The sequence below is a fragment of the Dendrobates tinctorius genome, unplaced genomic scaffold, assembly GCF_039654945.1.
Source record: "Dendrobates tinctorius isolate UK_male_01 unplaced genomic scaffold, ASM3965494v1 ptg000258l, whole genome shotgun sequence".
Lineage (NCBI taxonomy): Eukaryota > Metazoa > Chordata > Amphibia > Anura > Dendrobatidae > Dendrobates > Dendrobates tinctorius.
This window is the reverse complement of record NW_027361925.1, coordinates 1,902,902-1,919,617: the sequence shown is the minus strand read 5'-3', so window position 1 is coordinate 1,919,617 and position 16,716 is coordinate 1,902,902. Positions and strand designations below refer to the sequence as shown.

At 50.4% G+C, this 16,716-nt stretch overlaps 1 long non-coding RNA gene across 1 annotated transcript; it reads right to left on the bottom strand.

Moving 5' to 3' along the window:
- Nucleotides 1–13,100: 13,100 nt before the first annotated feature.
- LOC141069341 (uncharacterized) lies at nt 13,101–15,377 on the bottom strand. Its single transcript, XR_012226542.1, has 2 exons — nt 14,274–15,377; nt 13,101–14,029 (listed from the first exon to the last, which is right to left on the bottom strand). It is a non-coding gene; the product is annotated as an uncharacterized lncRNA (long non-coding RNA).
- Between the last annotated feature and the right edge of the window lie 1,339 nt (nt 15,378–16,716).

The following is a 16,716-nucleotide window of genomic DNA, read 5'->3' as shown; positions in this document are numbered from 1 at the left end:
CAGGATGGGACAGGGGAGCCATGTACACAAGGATGGGAGGATGGGAGCAAAGCCATGTACACAAGGATGGGAGGATGGGAGCAGAGCCATGTATACTAGGATGGGAGCAGAGCCATGTATACTAGGATGGGAGCAGAGCCATGTATACAAGGATGGGACAGGGGAGCCATGCATACAACAGGGGGAGCCAGACAGAGCTGGACAGGACGGGGGGAACCACACATACATTTTCTGATGATTAGAAAATAATCAGCATGTACAGAACTCCAGTACAAATTTTTCTAAGTGCTCAATGCTCCATTTCCTTCTAGGTTCCAATCATCTTTAGCAGTGATGGTCATCAGTAGAAGTAGCCGGTGCTCCCACTGAAACAGAGAAACAAGCCAGGTGCTCCCACTCATTCTAAACCTATGGTGAGATGAGTCACATTATAAATGTTATAATTCAATGATAAGTATGCAGTATATATTCAATGTTGAACGGCTGGAGAGTAGAGAGATGAATCCGCTGCCAACAGAAACTATATTTGTCCTTTATAACATGATAAGCCTCTGGCCAGTCCGAGCACTGCGATGTGATTGTCGTTCCTGTTATATGACTGTCTGACTGCGTAGAAGAGCAGACGGCAGCGAGACATTGTTCCTGCGGCTCGGCCTCTGTGACTGCTGGTACACATGTGATCTGGAGGGCGGCCATACTCAGGGAGTTTGCTACTGTATTACAGGGCGACTCTCCTACTGTAATCAGGCTGCACACTGTCTCCTCCCTGCCTGTGCTCTGATCTCTGCATACACACAGTCTTGTTTCCGGGTCAGCCTGTAGCTCAGCGGTTACTTCCTGAAATGCTTGCAGAATTTATTCTGAAATCCTCAGGGGTTCGAGACCCGCGGGCGCTGTCTGACTTTTTTTTTTTTTTCTCCTCTCATTCCTCTGGTGACGTTACTACACATATACAGTATATATGACAGACATAGTCTGCAGCTTTTTTTTAATTAGCTGAGGACACCCAGATTTGTCACGCAGCTTATCATGGATTTTACTTTCTCTGCTGTTTTTCTGACATTTTGTGATTCACTTTGTCAGGCTGCACACTGTCTCCCCCTGTCATTAGGCTGCACACTGTCTCCTCCAGTCATCAGGCTGCACACTGTCTCCCCCTGTCATTAGGCTGCACACTGTCTCCCCCTGTCATTAGGCTGCACACTGTCTCCCCCTGTCATCAGGCTGCACACTGTCTCCCCCTGTCATCAGGCTGCACGCTGTCTCCCCCTGTCATCAGGCTGCACACTGTCTCCTCCTGTCATCAGGCTGCATGCTGTCTCCTCCTGTCATCAGGCTGCACGCTGTCTCCCCCTGTCATCAGGCTGCACACTGTCTCCCCCGTCATCAGGCTGCACACTGTGTCCTCCTGTCATCAGGCTGCACACTGTCTACCCCTGTCATCAGGCTGCACACTGTCTCCCCCTGTCATTAGGCTGCACACTGTCTCCTCCTGTCATCAGGCTGCACACTGTCTCCCCCGTCATCAGGCTGCACACTGTCTCCCCCTGTCATCAGGCTGCACACTGTCTCCTCCTGTCATCAGGCTGCACGCTGTCTCCTCCTGTCATCAGGCTGCACACTGTCTGCCCCGTCATCAGGCTGCACGCTGTCACCTCCTGTCATCAGGCTGCACACTGTCTCCCCCGTCATCAGGCTGCACACTGTCTCCTCCTGTCATTAGGCTGCATACTGTCTCCCCCTGTCATCAGGCTGCACGCTGTCTCCTCCTGTCATCAGGCTGCATGCTGTCTCCTCCTGTCATCAGGCTGCACACTGTCTCCCCCTGTCATCAGGCTGCACACTGTCTCCCCCGTCATCAGGCTGCACACTGTCTCCTCCTGTCATCAGGCTGCACACTGTCTCCCCCTGTCATCAGGCTGCACACTGTCTCCTCCTGTCATTAGGCTGCACACTGTCTCCCCCTGTCATTAGGCTGCACGCTGTCTCCCCCTGTCATCAGGCTGCACACTGTCTCCCCCGTCATCATGCTGCACACTGTCTCCTCCTGTCATTAGGCTGCACACTGTCTCCCCCTGTCATTAGGCTGCACACTGTCTCCTCCTGTCATCAGGCTGCACACTGTCTCCTCCTGTCATCAGGCTGCACACTGTCTCCTCCTGTCATCAGGCTGCACACTGTCTCCTCCTGTCATCAGGCTGCACACTGTCTCCTCCTGTCATCAGGCTGCACGCTGTCTCCCCCTGTCATCAGGCTGCACGCTGTCTCCTCCTGTCATCAGGCTGCATGCTGTCTCCTCCTGTCATCAGGCTGCACACTGTCTCCCCCTGTCATCAGGCTGCACACTGTCTCCCCCGTCATCAGGCTGCACGCTGTCTCCCCCTGTCATCAGGCTGCACGCTGTCTCCTCCTGTCATCAGGCTGCATGCTGTCTCCCCCTGTCATCAGGCTGCACACTGTCTCCCCCGTCATCAGGCTGCACACTGTCTCCTCCTGTCATCAGGCTGCACACTGTCTCCCCCTGTCATCAGGCTGCACACTGTCTCCTCCTGTCATTAGGCTGCACACTGTCTCCCCCTGTCATTAGGCTGCACGCTGTCTCCCCCTGTCATCAGGCTGCACGCTGTCTCCCCCTGTCATCAGGCTGCACACTGTCTCCCCCGTCATCATGCTGCACACTGTCTCCTCCTGTCATTAGGCTGCACACTGTCTCCCCCTGTCATCAGGCTGCACACTGTCTCCCCCTGTCATTAGGCTGCACACTGTCTCCTCCTGTCATCAGGCTGCACACTGTCTCCTCCTGTCATCAGGCTGCACACTGTCTCCTCCTGTCATCAGGCTGCACACTGTCTCCTCCCTGCCTGTGCTCTGATCTCTGCATACACACAGTCTTGTTTCCGGGTCAGCCTGTAGCTCAGTGGTTACTTCCTGAAATGCTTGCAGAGTTTATTCTGAAATCCTCAGGGGTTCGAGACCCGCGGGCGCTGTCTGCCTTTTTTTTTTTTTTTTTTTCTCCTCTCATTCCTCTGGTGCATTACTACACATATACAGTATATATGACAGACATAGTCTGCAGCTTTTTTTTTTAATTAGCTGAGGACACCCAGATTTGTCACGCAGCTTATCATGGATTTTACTTTCTCTGCTGTTTTTCTGACATTTTGTGATTCACTTTGTCAGGCTGCACACTGTCTACCCCTGTCATCAGGCTGCACACTGTCTCCCCCTGTCATTAGGCTGCACACTGTCTCCCCCGTCATCAGGCTGCACACTGTCTCCCCCTGTCATCAGGCTGCACACTGTCTCCTCCTGTCATCAGGCTGCACGCTGTCTCCTCCTGTCATCAGGCTGCACACTGTCTCCCCCGTCATCAGGCTGCACACTGTCTCCTCCTGTCATCAGGCTGCACACTGTCTCCCCCGTCATCAGGCTGCACACTGTCTCCTCCTGTCATTAGGCTGCACACTGTCTCCCCCTGTCATCAGGCTGCACACTGTCTCCTCCTGTCATCAGGCTGCATGCTGTCTCCTCCTGTCATCAGGCTGCACACTGTCTCCCCCTGTCATCAGGCTGCACACTGTCTCCCCCGTCATCAGGCTGCACACTGTCTCCTCCTGTCATCAGGCTGCACACTGTCTCCCCCTGTCATCAGGCTGCACACTGTCTCCTCCTGTCATTAGGCTGCACACTGTCTCCCCCTGTCATTAGGCTGCACGCTGTCTCCCCCTGTCATCAGGCTGCACGCTGTCTCCCCCTGTCATCAGGCTGCACACTGTCTCCCCCGTCATCAGGCTGCACACTGTCTCCTCCTGTCATTAGGCTGCACACTGTCTCCCCCTGTCATCAGGCTGCACACTGTCTCCTCCTGTCATCAGGCTGCATACTGTCTCCTCCTGTCATTAGGCTGCACACTGTCTCCTCCTGTCATCAGGCTGCACACTGTCTCCCCCTGTCATCAGGCTGCACACTGTCTCCTCCTGTCATCAGGCTGCACACTGTCTCCCCCTGTCATCAGGCTGCACACTGTCTCCCCCTGTCATTAGGCTGCACACTGTCTCCCCCTGTCATTAGGCTGCACACTGTCTCCCCCTGTCATTAGGCTGCACACTGTCTCCTCCTGTCAGTATATCAAACAGTCAAAAAGAATAACAGTTAGAAATGGGTGTTCTTTGAACTTATCAGTCTACTGAGTACTTTCTTGTATGGTCGTCTTCTCCCGCGTCTGCGCTGTCAGCAGCGGCACTTGTCGTCTCCCTAGTCGCTGTAGGCTCTGCAGTCTCTAAGGACCCACAACAGGAGTCTCGGGGGTTAATGAAGAAAGGCAGGGGGAACACAAGGCATTCCGGGTCCCCCTGTTCTGAGTCTATGCTTCAAAACAAGCAGTCTCTCCGCAGGTGCGGTGTTCTGTGTCTCTATAAGTCTCTCAACAGGAGTCAGGGGCTCTGCACCAACACCGCAGGTATCGGGGCTACGCACGGGGGTCACTGTCTCTGCACGGAGGTCAGAGCGCTCCTCTCCAGTCACTGCAGGCTCTGGTCTCACAAGATGCAGTCTCTCTGCACAGTCCCCCTGGATTTGTTCTCTGAACGGGAGTTCTCTCTTCTCCCCTGTGTGCAGCTGCGACCTGCCCTGTCCCCTGCACACGCTGCTCTGAGCTTCGTGCGCTCTCAGGCTGCCCTCCTTCCTGTTCCTCTCTCCTCCCAGCAGTCACATGACCCAGCAAGTCCATGGCAGAAAGTATTCCCCCTAGCAAGCCTGCTGTTTGGCCAAGTGGTTCCAGATCAGGAGTGGAGAAGGTAACCCCCCCTCTGAGTCTTCTTGTGCTTCAGCCCCTTACATTCCTCCTCTCTTTTCGCTTGCCATTCCACGGGCGAGAATTTCTGAAGTTCCTTTTTAAAATCTTCCAATCCCTGCTGCCAGATGAACTCATCCTGATTGTATCGAACGGGGGGTACACCAGCTGTTGAATGTTCAGAGCGTCTCAATTCAGCAGGGGCCGTGGTGTCAGCTGCTCTGAGAGGAATGGGAGTCTGGACCACTCCCGACACATTGGTAGTTTCAGGCACCAGCCCTGTTTCCGGATCCCCTGGGGAAATTGGATATCTTCCTTGTCTTCAACATCAACATTAATAACTGGTACAGCTGGTGGAGGCACTGGGGCCATTGGAACTGGTTCAGGATCTCGAGACAAACAAGGACACACCATATTCCGATGCAGCGTGTGAGTGGGTGCCCCTTCGTCTGTTTCCGGCCGGACCTTGTAGACGAGATCCTTTCTGCCAAGTCGCCGCCTTACCCTGTACGGTTTTTTCTCCCACCGGCACTCGCAGGGAGAAAGCAGTGGGGGTTAAACTGGTTTTACAGCAGTATATCAAACAGTCAAAAAGAATAACAGTTAGAAACGGGTGTTCTTAGAACTTATCAGTCTGCTGAGTACTTGCTTGTAGGGTCGTCTTCTCGGCGCCGTCTGGAGCGTCACTTGTCGTCTCTCTAGTCGCTGTAGGCTCTGCAGTCTCTAAGGACCCACAACAGGGGTCTCGGGGGTTAAGGAAGAAAGGCAGGGGGAACACAAGGCATTCCAGGTCCCCCTGCTCTGAGTCTATGCTTCAAAACTAGCAGTCTCTCCGCAGGTACGGTGTTCTGTGTCTCTATAAGTCTCCCAACAGGAGTCAGGGGCTCTGCATCAACACTGCGTGTACTGGGGCTACACACGGGGCTCACTGTCTCTGTACGGGCGTCAGAGCGCACCTCTCAAGTCACTGCAGGCTCTGGTGTCACGTACTCATAAGATGCAGTCTCTCCGCACAGTCCCCCTGGATTTGTCCTCTGAACGGGAGTTCTCTCTTCTCCCCTGCGTGCAGCTGCAACCTGCCCTGTCCCCTGCACATTGTGCCCTAAGCTTCGTGCGCTCTCAGGCTGCCCTCACTCCTGTTCCTCTCTCCTCCCAGCAGTGACATGACCCAGCAAGTCCAGGGCAGAAAGTCTTCCCCCTAGCAAGCCTGCTGTCTGGCCAAGTGGTTCCTGATCAGGAGTGGAGAAGGTACCCCCCCTCTGAGTCTTCTTGTGCTTCACCCCCTTACATTCCTCCTCACTTTTCGCCCGCCATTCCACGGGCGAGAATTTCTGAAGTTCCTTTTTAAAATCTTCCAATCCCTGCACAATCTGCTGCCAGATGAACTTGTCCTGATTGCATCGAACGGGGGTACACCAGCCGTTGAACATTCAGAGCGTCTCAATTCAGCAGGGGCCGTGGTGTCAGCTGCTCTGGGAAGAACGGGAGTCTGGGCCACTCTCGACACAATGGTAGTTTCAGGCACCAGCCCTGTTTCTGGGTCCCCTGGGGGAAATTGGATATCTTCCTTGTCTTCAACATCGACATTAACCACTGGTATGGCTGGTGGAGGCACTGGGGCCAATGGAACTGGTTCAGGATCTCGAGACAAACAAGGACGCACCATATTCCAATGCAGCATGCGAGTAGGTGCCCCTTCGTCTGTTTCGGGCCGGACCTCGTAGACGAGACCATTTCTGCCAAGTCGTCGCCTTACCCTGTACTGCCTTTTCCCCCACCGGTACTCGCAGGGAGAAAGCAGTGGGGGTTAATCTGGTTTTACAGCAGTATATCAAACAGTCAAAAAGAATAACAGTTAGAAACGGGTGTTCTTAGAACTTATCAGTCTGCTGAGTACTTGCTTGCAGGGTCGTATTCTCGGCGCCGTCAGGAGCGACACTTGTCGTCTCTCTAGTCGCTGTAGGCTCTGCAGTCTCTAAGGACCCACAACAGGGGTCTAGGGAGTTAAGGAAGAAAGGCAGGGGGAACACAAGGCATTCCGGGTCCCCCTGCTCTGAGTCTATGCTTCAAAACTAGCAGTCTCTCCGCAGGTACGGTGTTCTGTGTCTCTATAAGTCTTCCAACAGGAGTCAGGGGCTCTGCATCAACACTGCGGGTACTGGGGCTACACACAGAGCTCAATGTCTCTGCACGGGGGTCAGAGCGCACCTCTCCAGTCACTGCAGGCTCTGGTCTCACGTACTCACAAGATGCAGTCTCTCTGCACAGTCCCCCTGGATTTGTCCTCTGAACGGGAGTTCTCTCTTCTCCCCTGCGTGCAGTTGCGACCTGCCCTGTCCCCTGCACATGCTGCTCTGAGCTTTGCGCGCTTTCAGGCTGCACATGACCCAGCAAGTCCATGGCAGAAAGTCTTCCCCCTAACAAGCCTGCTGTCTGGCCAAGTGGTTCCAGATCAGGAGCGGAGAAGGTAACCCCCCCTCTGAGTCTTCTTGTGCTTCACCCCCTTTCATTCCCCCTCTCTTTTCGCTCGCCATTCCACGGGCGAGAACTTCTGAAGTTACTTTTGACAATCTTCCAATCCCTGCACAATCTGCTGCCAGATGAACTCATCCTGATTGTATCGAACGGGGGATACACCAGCTGTTGAACGTTCAGAGCATCTCAATTCAGCAGGAGCCATGGTGTCAGCTGCTCTGGAGGAACGGGAGTCTGGGCCACTCCCGACACATTGGTAGTTTCATGCACCAGCCCTGTTTCCGGGTCCCTTGGGGAAATTGGATATCTACATTGTCTTCAACATCAACATTAACCACTGGTACGGCAGGTGGAGGCACTGGGGCCAATGGAACTGGTTCAGGATCTCGAGACAAACAAGGACACACCATATTCCGATGCAGCGCGCGAGCGGGTGCCCCTTCGTCTGTTTCCGGCCGGACCTCGTACCGTAGACTGGACCCTTTCTGCCAAGGCTCTGGTCTCACATACTCACAAGATGCATTCACTCTGCACAGTCCCCCTGGATTTGTCCTCTGAACGGGAGTTCTCTCTTCTCCCCTGTGTGCAGCTGTGACCTGCCTTGTCCCCTGGACACGCTGCTCTGAGCTTCGCGCGCTCTCATGCTGCCCTCCTTCCTGTTCCTCTCTCCTCCTAGCAGTCACATGACCCAGCAAGTCCAGGGCAGAAAGTCTTCCCCCTAGCAAGCCTGCTGTCTTGCTAAGTGGTTCCAGATCAGGAGCAAAGAAGGTAACCCCCCCCTCTGAGTCTTCTTGTGCTTCACCCCCTTAAGCTGGTTTAACATTAGCGTTTTTGCACGCAGCACATCGTGCGCTATCGGGTGCATGCGCCATGTGCCCTATGTTTAACATGGCGGATGCATGGTCTAGCGCTTGCACACATTCTTGTGCGATTTCGTGCGCATGTGCTTTTTGCAGGTGTGCGGCTAGACGCTGCATGTTGCATTTTTTGTTCCACCCAAACTCGTCAAAAAAAGCATGCGATCGCGTGCTCACGGAATGCACAAAAAAACACATTACAGTCTATGGGGTCTGGTTTAAACCACCCCCTACACAAAGAAACATTGTTTGGGGGGTAGTGTAGATAAAAGAAGGTGTTTGCACTGGCAGACCACTACTCTACAGACAGCCTACAAGTGACACGAGAGAATCCAGTCATTTTGAGACAAGCAGGAACTTCAAGAATGTGAGTATTCTACCTAATGTCTGCCTGTCCTTTTTTAAATTTATTATGTACTAATGTATTTTTTTTATTGCAGCATGTCTTCAGGGAAGGAGTATACACGGGCCGGGGTGAACTGGCCCAAGCAGAGCGTGAAGTGAGTATCTTCTTGCCCTACATTTTGGGTAAGTATTCGCAGCATGTACTGTACACATGTGGCAAATTAATTTTTGTTCTTTTTCAGACCTCATCGGCCACGGCAAGTGAGGATGAACAGCAGGAGCAGCCAAGCCAAGTGCCGGCAAGGAGAAGGCCTGTAAGTATAGACTGACTGTGACTGTCCCTTTTTTTTTTCTTTTTTCCCCTGCCTTTTTTTCTGTCCTGTTTTTATCTTCAATCTTTCTTCTTTTCTGTATCTTTTTCTATATTTTTCATTTCCAAATCTTTCCAAGATTATGTTTTTCTTTTTTTCTAGGCTCCACAATGGGACGAAGAAATCGCCCTGGACAACAACGCCCTGATCAACTTGGTCCAGGAGCGAGTCCTGTTGTGGGACAGCCATGATCCGCAGCACGCGGACAAGGTGATGACCCGACGGCTCTGGAATGAGGTGGCCGCAGCTCTGAGATGCGGCAGTGACTCTTGTCCTTGACCACACAGGTGTGTGTGATGCTATAGATATTCTAGCATCATACACATTTGTGTTATCACGGCCAACAGTGAGTGCATTGTCTATTGTATTACTGTGTAGTGCCGCAGTGACTCTTGGCTGTGCTCACACAGGTGTGTGTGATGCTAGAGATTTGGCCATCAGTGCATTGTATAATTTTATTATTTCTTTTTCTCACAGTGAACAAAGTCAGAACTCATTGGCGCTCGATGAAGGACCGCTTCAACAGGGATGTTCGTAATGAGGGCCAGGTTTGCAGTGGTTCTGCGGCAAGGACCAGAACAAAATACCGATATCATCGGGTGTTGGCGTTACTAAGACCGGTCCTTGCCACCAGAGCGTAAGTATTTTTTTGTATTGTATTGTGTTATACTCTGTGCTTTGTCTTTCCACAGGAGTTGGTGCTTGTAAATGCATGATAGTAATTTTTAATGTCAGGTGTTCCCCTGTCCCAGGTCTCTGCCACTGGTTTTGCGGGCACTTCCCGCCAGCGGCAGAGGAATGTCATGCCTGATTTCCTTCACTTGAGCTCATTCTTTCAGCAAGCTCTCAAGGCACTGTTAGACAGAGTGGAAAGCGATTTTAACCACATGGACCACCGCTTCCAGTCTGTCGACAGTCGCCTTGACCGTATGGAAGCCGATCTCAACAGACCAGCGCACCATTTTTTCCACCAAATTGAATGGGCCATGGCGGAACACCTTAGTCCAGATCTCCAGCTGATTGTGATGCAGGCCTGCAACAATGCTTTATTGCAGGCTATGCAGCAGAATCAGTACGTGCAGCAGTCAGTGGTTTCATTTTCATTTGTGCCACCACTGACTCGCTTCACCTCTCTACTGACTTCTGCTGCATACCACTGCACGGCCACCTGCATTCCAATCCAACCCGGACACCACTACCACACCCCAAGGCCGAGTGCTGCTGGACACTCCCCCGCCACCGCCATGGGCAAGCGCTGCTCCTGTCTGGACCACCACCGCCACCACCACGCCTGCTTGGAGCACTGCCACCACCACCACTCCTCCAGCCTGGACCAGCACTGCAACCACCACTCCTCCAGCCAGGACCAGCACTGCCGCCACAACTCCTCCAACCTGGACCAGCACTGCCGCCGCAACTCCTCCAGCCTGAACCAGCACTGCCGCCACCAATCCTCCTGCAAGGACCAGCACTGCTGCCACCAATCCTCCTGCAATGACCAGCACTGGCAACATCACCACTGAACAGCAGCAGCATCAGCAGCAGCAGAATCAGCAGCAGCAGGAGCATCAAAGTGGGGACCTAAATTCCATTTTTGCTCCCAAGCAGCAAAGGTCATCAAGCTCCAGGCGGTCAAAAAGATCAAGGCAGTCAGCCAGCTCCAGGAGGTCCATGCAGGACACACAAACACACAAGAGACACAAAAAAGGAAAACTTTAACCGTCCCTCCCCCCTCACCTCCCACTGTGTCTCAACCTGCCTCAATTCCATCCCTGAGCTCCTTTCCACCCCACCTTTTGTTTCACCTTCCCCTAGAACCCATCCCTCGCCTTCCAGCCGTTCCTCGTCTCTCCACACCCCCAATGTGCAACCATCTTCCCCCAAACGTCATTCCCAATAAAACTTTTTTCTTTTTAGATAAATGAATGTTAATTTCTGGTTTACCATAATAATGTTTGATTAATGTGTCTTTTGCCGCCTACACACACTGTGCCGTACACACACTGCGCCGTACACTTTGTGTTTTTGCCACCACCTAGCTCCATTACTGACACATGTTTCTTGTGTCATTCCTGGAGATATGTGTAGTCAAAAACACCACTATATGACTTGTATTTTCACCACCAGTCTCTTCTGTCTGCTAATATTGCACAGACTGAATAGAGGATGGTGTTGAGTGCAAGGCATATCTATTGTTACCTTGCCATGTACCATAAAGAGTTAATTGAGGATGGTGTGTTTATACCATCATCATTTCACTCTTTGTGACACAAGGCCAGGGGAATCTAGATATACCTTGTAATTAATTACATCCTCTATTCAGTATGTGGTGAATAAACTGAGGAGATGATGGAGAAAATACACGTCATATGCACAATACCCTGGCCTCGTATCATAACTATTTATCACACCTGGGTGTTGTGAATTCTCTTACTTCTGGGTCAGGGCTCCCACTGGTGTTTACTGGAGGTAGTGGAGCTGGCCAGATTGACAATGATAATGATGACGATTGGAGATCTGGAGTTACTGATTGGAGTATTTAAGTCAGCAAGCTTCCTTCAATCCCTGCTGGTGATTGCTTTCCTTTGCATTTTGAGGTCTGATGTCTTCTGCCCTGATTCTGCATTGTTCAGCTAAGTTTTTCATTTGCTAATCCTTTGCATCTGATTTGGTTTTGTCTCTTTCTGCTTGTTGTGAGGTTTCAGCTTGCTCCCTGCTGGGGGCTGTGCTGGACCCCGCTCCATATGTTTGCGATAAATATCCGTTTGTAACATGCCAGTAGTATCCTTCTTGACAATGGTGTCAAGAAATTCAACTTTCTCGCGATCGTATATAAATGTCAAACGGATATTGAGATCATTGCTGTTTAGCTCAGAAAAAAAATGGGGTAGGTCGTAAGGGGAACCCTGCCAGATCAAGAAACGCGCGTTGGGGCGGTCACAGGGACCCCCCGGTTGCCCTCTGCCACTTGTCATTGTGTCCAGGTAATTTACTATTCACATGAATATATACTTTTGATTGTTGCCTGGATTTACTGTATGTTTCTCCCATTGAGTGGAATATTTTCATCATGCATTCACTAGTATTCTAATGTGCAGTAGTGGTAACTTGGGTCTTTGTGTCCCAACCTGCTGTTTATGTTTTTATATTTTTATGGCTCTTTAGCATGTTGTTTTGTACCTTGCCTGACCACTTCAATAAAGCAATTTTATCATGACCATAAGTTGTTTTCTGGATTCGTCCTCCCCCCTCTGTTATGTAATATAGTACAACTGGTCAATTATTGTCCGAGGGTAAACATGTTGGAGGCACACTCTTTATATAGATATCTTTGATTACATTTGACTACCCCACGTCATATATACCGGCTTTCACTGCCTTTGCTATTCATTTCTTTCCTATCCTATCTAGTCAGTTTGGGTCCCATCATTTGCTCAGTCTATTTTCTGCCTGCGTTTGTGTTATATCTTGTCTCACCGACAATATATGTTTGGGGGCTATCTATTCCTTTGGGGTCTACTCCGGGGCAGTTTAGATGTCACCTTTCTTGCTTTAGGCTTAGTTAGCTCTCCGGCTGTGCCGAGGCGTCTAGGGCATCGTAGGTACGCTCCACGGCTACAGTTAGTTGTGTTGTTAGGACTAGGGGTCTGCAATCCACTAAGTGACCAACTTTTCTGGTTTTCTGGTGGCCTAGCCTATTCCTGCCATCCTCCTCGGTGACCTGTTCATAACACCTGGGCAGGTGAATACACATATGAGTTAACCTGCAGCGTCGCTTCAGTCTGCATTATCTATTGCACGCAAACTGGAGCGATGCTGGAGTTTAACTCACATGTGTATTCAACTGCCCAGGTGTGCTAACTTCACCATGACACCAGGCCTGGGGATTGTATAAATTGTACAAACTTTATCATCTTTATAGTCTGCGTTCATACTGAAGCCACAGTGGAGATCCTATATTAATATTTATTCTCACATGGTCAGGTGTCATAAAGAGTGTATGATGCTATTGCATCGCAAAATCACTATTTGTAACATCAGGCCATGTGATACAAATATGTATTATCTCCACCGTTGCTGCACATTGAACACAAACTGTAGAGATGATAAAGGTCATACAACTTGTCTGTATGTAGTCACCTGGCCAGGAGTGGTAGTAAATTAATGATGCACAAAGCACAGCATCATGATTTAACAAGTACACCTGGGCAGGTGATTATTGCATTGGAGTGTATAAAAAAAGAATGCACTCGGTACAGGTATCCAAACAGGTTTTTTATTAACATGCACACAAGAAAACAATTTTACACCATTTGATCTTGCCATTCCACACGTAATACATCAGAGATAAAGTAGGCCGCAAATTGGTTCCTCATTTGGCCAACTTCAACTGATGAACTGAGAGGGTGCTGAGTGAATTCAGGCAATGGGTTTGCAGCTGGTTCTTCGAGTTCAAAGTTAAAGTGCTCTTTAGCCATAACAAAATTATGAAGAACCACACACGCCTTCACCACCTCATCCACGGTTTCCAGTTTCAGATTAATGGCTGTGCTGAGAATGCGCCATCTGGAGACAAGAATACCAAAAGCACACTCTACAGTTCTTCGGGCCCTGGTCAGTCTGTAATTAAGGATTATTTTGGTGTGGTCCAAGTCCTGACTGGAGTAGGGTTTCAGCAGGTTTTGGCACATTTTAAAGGCCTCAACCCCAACCATTACAAATGGCTGTGGCGGACCTTCGGTGTGGGGAAGAGGTCGTGGCATGGGGAAATTAAAATGGTTGCCATACAACCTATGGCCCATGTCAGAGTTCTTAAAAGCCTGTGAGTCATTTCCCCTTCCAAATGCCCCAATGTCCACTGCAACAAACAGACAGTCTGCATCCGTAATGGCCATGAGTAGTGTAGAAAAGTACTTTTTACAGTTATAGTACTCCAATCAAGTTCTTTTGGGTTTTATTATCCGGATGTGTTTCCCATCCACCACTCCCAAACAGTTGGGGAATTTGCAGACTGTCCAGAATTTTTCAGTGATTTCCATCCACTTTTCCGTGATGGCAGGGGCATAAATTCTGGACAGAAAACGTCCCACAAAGCCCGGCATGTGTCCGCAACTATTCCCGACAAGGTGGATATTCCAATCCAGTACTGGAAGTGGAATGAAGATAGGGTCTCTCCAGTAGTCAGGAATCTACGAAACAGAGAAAGAACAAAAATTAATATTTAGGTCTAGGGTTTTTTAAAACAATAACATAAAAAAGTATTAGTACCTGGCATAACAATAATTCAGCAGGTTTTTGTTTAATACATGGCAGAACAATAATTCTCCAGGCTTTTGTTTACTACATGGCAGAACAATAATTCTGCATGCTTTGGAATAGTACATGGCAGAACAAAAACAATTATGCAGGCATTGATTTTTAAATATTACGTACCGTAATGTGACCAGGAGCCGTTACTCAGGAGGAATCGCATGACGGAGCTGTGTGTCCTGTCTCCGGATGGCTTCTTGAACACGATCAAGCAAATCCATGAAGCTTTCTTGGGACATCCGGTTATTGCCAGTAAATTTCGCCGGGTTTCCCTGGAGCTCGCTGTAGAGGGTGTGGTACGCTCCACGGCTCTCACGGATGTATCCACAAACCCCCCCGCTGCCGTCTTCGCTGTCTCTCTCTCCCTTTGTTGCTGGCAAGCAAATGCAAAAACCTGAGCCAGCGCGATGTCCAAATCCAAGTTAAAGTGAAAACTCTTCCAACGCAGATCCATGTTCACAAAGGAAAAAGCAAGCAAATCTGAAGAATTCAGCTGTAAACAGGGTCTATATAAAGAATTCACACGCCCACTGGTGTCCCATTGGTGGAGTCTGTTTCACAAATTTTTCAAGGATTTTCCTCCTGTGAAATGTGACACCTAGACAACGCATGCGTATAAAAAACGCAAACGCATGCAAAAATGCATGAAATCGCATACAAATGCTGCATTTTTTGTCATCATGCGCACGCTGAAGCATCAAAAAATCGCTGCTTTTGCAAGCGTTTTTTCATTGCATTTCAATCGCGCACGAAAAGCTGCGCAAAAAGGTGCAAATGTGAAACTAGCCTTACAGCTACACACTGTCTTCTCCTGTAATCAGGCTGCACACTGTCTCCTCCTGTCATCTGGCTGCACCCTGTCTCCTCCTGTCATTAGGCTGCACACTGTCTCCTCCTGTCATTAGGCTGCACACTGTCTCCTCCTGTCATCAGGCTGCACACTGTCTCCCCCTGTCATCAGGCTGCACACTGTCTCCTCCTGTCATTAGGCTGCACACTGTCTCCCCCCGTCATCAGGCTGCACACTGTCTCCTCCTGTCATCAGGCTGCACGCTGTCTCCTGTCATCAGGATGCACGCTGTCTCCTCCTGTCATCAGGCTGCACACTGTCTCCTCCTGTCATCAGGCTGCACGCTGTCTCCTCCTGTCATCAGGCTACACACTGTCTTCTCCTGTAATCAGGCTGCACACTGTCTCCTCCTGTCATCAGGCTGCACACTGTCTCCCCCTGTCATTAGGCTGCACGCTGTCTCCTCCTGTCATCAGGCTGCACACTGTCTCCTCCTGTCATCAGGCTGCACACTGTCTCCCCCTGTCATCAGGCTGCACACTGTCTCCCCCTGTCATCAGGCTGCACGCTGTCTCCTCCTGTCATCAGGCTGCACACTGTCTCCCCCTGTCATCAGGCTGCACACTGTCTCCCCCTGTCATCAGGCTGCACGCTGTCTCCTCCTGTCATCAGGCTGCACACTGTCTCCCCCTGTCTTCTGGCTACACACTGTCTCCTCCTGTCATTAGGCTGCACACTGTCTCCTCCTGTCATTAGGCTGCACGCTGTCTCCTCCCTGCCTGTGACCTGATCTCTCCATACACAGAGGCTTGTTCCCGGGTCAGCCTGTAGCTCAGCGGTTACTTCAGGAATTCTGTAGAATGCTCATTCTGAAATCCTCAGGGGTTTGAGACCCGCGGGCGCTATCTGACTTTTTTTTTACCTATTCGTATCCCGAGTGACATGTTACTACACTCATATGTGATAGACTCAGCACAGCTTTCTTTTTAGCCGTGCACATACACATCCGATGCAGGGACAACCTTAGCCTGAATGGTGCCCTGTGCAAAATGGCCTTTTGTTGCCCTCACCCAGTGGCATATCACCAATAGTGGCAGACCACACGGTCGCTGTAAGGCTCAAGAGTCGAGGGCCCTGGTGCCAGCACTGGGCCCCCCCTACCTGGCATAACATTTTCTTGGATGTCGATACAGTTGAAAGCAATGATGGGACAGGAAGCAGTCAGCTCCCTCCTCCATCATATTCCCTCTCCGTGTTAGCTCTGATGTCTCAGCAAAGTGGACGCAATGTCACTACGCCGAGCAATGCAGACTATATGCTGCAGAGACCGGGGCAGGGAGAGATGAGAACTCTTTTTTTATCAATGAGTACATTGTAGGGGCCATTATAGTGTTTGGTGGACTATGTAGTAGGCCATTATTCTGTTTGGAGGGCTATGTGGAGGCAATTATACAGTCTGTAGGGCTATGTGGAGGCAATTATACTGTATGAAGTGCTATGTGGGGGTCATTATACTATTTGGAGTGCTATGTGGGGGGCCATTATAATGTTTGGGGACTATGTGGCAGCCCATTATATTGTTTCCTAGGCTATGTTGTGGGCCAATATATTTCACTCCTCGGGGGCGATGGCCAGATTGCCCTCATTAGTCTTTATAATATATTGGTCACTGCCATCATCACCACATATCTCCATGCAGGGGGCTTTCCTGGAGCTCCAGGGCAATCAAAACAGAGGGGCAGCACAACTCCAGGGAGCCAACTCTGCCTATTTTCG